General features: G+C 38.9%; 1 pseudogene; it reads left to right on the top strand.

Moving 5' to 3' along the window:
- The first annotated feature begins 3,810 nt into the window (after positions 1-3,810).
- LOC116554534 overlaps positions 3,811-4,433 on the top strand; it is a 43,323-nt pseudogene continuing 42,700 nt past the window's right edge.

Here is a 4,433-nt window from a genome sequence, read left to right as displayed (position 1 = left end):
TACTCTACTCCTCCCTGTCTCATTTGACTAGTCGAGCACAGTTTGGGGTGTTCCTGAGAAAAGATCTCTGTTTCTCCTTTTCCCCCTTTAGATAAGGCAGCAGCTGAGACCACAGAAGTAAATGATTGCTTTGCGCTTATGTGAAAACAGGGCCACACTGCCCCACTTGAATCCTGCCCGTGGCAGGACCAGGACCAGCCAGTAGCAGACTGATAGCACAGCTAAAGCAGTCCTTCCTGAATGTCTGCTTTGAGACACTGAGACTCTTTTAAGCCAAGGCACCAGTAGCTAATTGGAGTGTTTTTCAAACAAACTTCGTTGAAATTATAAAGCAGCACTTCAGAAAAGTTGCCCTGGGAAAAATGGGATTGCAGTTTACACTGTGTTCATACACACAGAGCCAGGATATGCCCCAAGTTAAACGAACCCATCTGGGGAGCAGATCACCCCTGATAATAATAATAGCTACATTCACATGCATTTATATAATGTAGGAGCCCAAAGCACACTATAAACAGACAGGTAAGTAGGGAGCCAAGCAGAAGAATCCTTCATGTTCAGTCCAACATTCTATAAGAGTCTGTAGCTAAGAAGAAAGGTTATGATTTCCTCTGTGTGACACAATGGATCCAGCTGGAATAGGTCCTATGGAAAACGGAGAAAATCGTGTACTCATTGTAAAATCCCAATTATCATAATAATATTAGGTTGGTGCAAAAGTAATGGCTGTTTTTGCCATTACTTTCTTAATGGCGTTAACACTATTATTAACCTAATAACTGATTTCGCCACTAAAACCACACTTGTACTTTCATTGTCTCTTTTGAGCTTCACAATGGCCCTTGAAGATAGGCAGAATAGGTATCATACCTAATTGAATAGAGAAAGAAACTGAGGTTTAGAGAGGATAAATGCCTCATATAAAGATGCACAGCTTTTTAGAAGGAAGTAGCATAAAAGTGACATGAACCAGTGCCAGGCAACTCATGTGGACAAGCCCCTGACCTGCCCCCACCAAACTTCTAACCAGACTCTTGCCTTAAAACCTCATTTACACTGAAATCTGGAGCTGTCTTGAATTTATGCCTAGGACCTGCAAATACTCAATGTGCATATGTTGGATTTATAAAATTCCCATTCAGAAATCATAGAAAGCACAGGGGATTTCTGTTAATAAGACAGCACCTGAGTTAATGTATTGATAAAATTTGTGCCCATTCTTTTATTTTGCAGATGGGGAACGAAAGCTTAAAGAAGTCATTTGCCTGATCTTCCACAGCTGATAGTGGGGAGGCCAAAATATGACCCGACTTTCAAAATCAGCTCTTTCTTTGATTCCGTATTTTTATTAAAGAAATTGCCTTTTACGTTATAAAAGTAACATATACTAATTTGTAGAAAACTTGGAAAGTATCACAAAAAATAAAGGAAGTAATCTCGAATAACACTCTAATGCAAAGAAAAATAATGCCAATATTTTGGCGTATTTCCTTCCAATCATACACCCTCCAGTAAATACAATTTATTGACTAATTTTCTTCTTTTTCATATGGCAAACAGGAGGCCATGCCATTAAAAACTTCATTTTTAACATTTATATAATTTTCAGCATATATATACTTTGTACTTTATTTTAATATTTTAATAAAATTTTAATATCTGTGTTTTGAGTATATACATTCTTTATTACATAGTAATAGTCTTTATTGCTAAATATTTAGAGCATTTCTGATTTCTAACAACTACAAATAATATTGAAATTACATAAATCTTGTACATAAATCTTGCTTGGACTGAAAGACTGATGATTTAGTTAGTATAGATTCCCAAATATGAGAATGTATTTTTTATATTTTACATAGCCTCTTTTCTTAAAACTAAGACCCTCCCCACCACCAATCCAAAATTATTTCTTCCACTTTGTTTCTAAACCACAGAGTTATTATTAAAAATGTCTAGATCAAGGTATGGGAAACAAAGGAAACGAGCTGAAGATTTGGAATCAGAAAATCTAGATCAATGCGCCCGTTCACTTCTCACTCACAAGGTGATCCTGGCATGTTACCTAAGAGGCCTTCTGTCCATGTTTTCTCAACTAAAAAATGGGGCAATAATAGCACCTGAGGATAAAGTCAGATAAAACATATAACAACGGCTTCATAAACCATCATGTGGTTTTCCAATCAGTTTTGATTACCTTTATGTGTGCTGACAGATTTAGACTGCTTTCAAGAGGAAATTATAAGAGAGAAAATCAGTTTATGTTGATTTGCTTTTTTGGTAAAATGAAACTCAAACTTTTTTTTTCTTTTTATTTGTAATGTTCTTGGGTACATAGTAGGTGTATATATTTCTGGGGTACAGGAGATGTTTTGATACAGATATGCAATGTGAAATAAGCACGTTACAGAGAATGGAGTATCCATCCTCTCAAGCATTTATCCTTTGAGTTACAAACAATCTAGTTATACTATTTAAGTTATTTTAAAATGTACAATTAAGTTCCTATTGACTATAGTCACCCTGTTGTGCTATCAAATAGTAGGTCTTAATCATTCTTTCTATCTTTTGTACCTATTAGCCATCCCATCTCAGTCCCCCAGCCCCCACTACCCTTCCCAGCCTCTGGTAACCAACCTTCTACAATCTATGTCCATGAGTTCAATTGTTTTGGTTTTTAGAGCCCACAAATAAGTGAGAACATGCAATGTTTCCTTTTCTGTTCCTGGCTTATTTAACTTATTGTAATCCAAATCTTTCTTTTAAAAAAGTTTAAAGGAATCAAAAGGCTTCGGAAGAAATAACCGCTGTCAAAAGAACATTTCCCATAGAGTGGACAAGGAAAATGTGGCACATATACACCATGGAATACTATGCAGCCATCAAAAACGATGAGTTCATGTCCTTTGTAGGGACATGGATGAACCTGGAAACCATCATTCTCAGCAAACTGACACAAGAACAGAAAATCAAACACCACATGTTCTCACTCATAGGTGGGTGTTGAACAATGAGAACACATGGACACAGGGAGGGGAGCACTACACACTGGGGTCTGTTGGGGGGAAATAGGGGAGGGACAGCGGCGGGTGGGGAGTTGGGGAGAGATCGCATGGGGAGAAATGCCAGATATAGGTGATGGGGAGGAAGGCAGCACATCACACTGCCACGTGTGTACCTATGCAACAATTTTGCATGTTCTTCACATGAACCCCAAAACCTAAAATGCAATAAAAAAAAATTGGAAAAAGAAAAAAAAAAAAAACAGTTCCCAACTCCAATTCGTGTCATCCTGGAGATTTTGAAAGCTTTTGCTTATATGTTGGATTAGCACATCTAAAAGTCTCTGATCACAGGCACATCAGAGAGCTAATGAACCCAACACATCTTGATGCTGTGCAGGAGAATCACCAGGACCACAGCTTAGTCCTTCCTCCCTCAGTGGGAGCTGAAACATGAGGCCAGAGTGTGACTGACCTACGCCCTTTACTAAAGGGCATTTAATGATGAAGGAGGATGCTTCCAAGAAGCTAGACAGCAGAGAAAAGAGAAGTGAAGAGAGAAAGGAGGAAAGGAAGGTGATCTAGACTTCATCAAGGCAGAAAAGATTCAGGACAGGCAGAGAAGTGAGGGCTAGGAAGGTGCTCACTATCAGGTTTGTGAAGAAACAACTAGGCTGAAAAGTTTTCAGTGTAGGCATCATACTGCAATGGAATGAAAAGGGAGAAAGGCAGTCATTTTATGATACAATCAGAGATGAGGATTAGAAATGTCAAGAGTTAACCCAGAAATCCTAGGGATTCAATGACAATGAAACTTGAAGAAAAGTGTAGAGACAATGGAAGCATTGTAGGAAGGAATCAGTCATACCCCAGGTGAGAAGCATCAGCCAAAACAAAAACCCATAGCAAATGAGGAAGCTGAGGTCTGTGCAAAGCAGGAGGAAAATGGGAAAATCCTCAACGTGTACACCTGGCGGGAGATCCAGAGGCATAATCAGGAGTCCGACCAGTGGCTGGTCATCAATCGCAAGGTTTACAATGTCTCCAGCTGGGTAGACAAGCATCCAGGTGGACGCCGGGTCCTCAACCTCTATGCTGGGGAAGATGTTACAGTAAGAGACTCCAAGCATTGCCCTCAACTTTCTCCCAGCTTTCTTTCCCCCAGCTGCTGGGTGGCTGACATCTTGGCTCTCCTCCCAAAAGCATTCCACGATCACTCATCTCCTCCCAAACCAATTTTTCCAGTTCCCTCTCCAGCAAAATTTTAGAAGTAAATTAAGCCTCAAGGTCTAGCTATGAGCTGCACCTGGTTTGGGATGAGTTCAGATGCTGCCAGTGAATATTATGTTTGTGTATCCTGGTGTTTTGTTTTGCTTTGTTGTTCTTTTTTTTTTTTTTTTTTTTTTTTTTTTTTTTTTTTTTTTTTTTTTT

This window comes from Sapajus apella, unplaced genomic scaffold (genome assembly GCF_009761245.1).
Source record: "Sapajus apella isolate SASKATOON/1434 unplaced genomic scaffold, GSC_monkey_1.0 scaffold14, whole genome shotgun sequence".
In the NCBI taxonomy this organism is placed as follows: Eukaryota; Metazoa; Chordata; class Mammalia; order Primates; family Cebidae; genus Sapajus; species Sapajus apella.
This window is presented reverse-complemented; position numbering and strand designations above follow the sequence as displayed.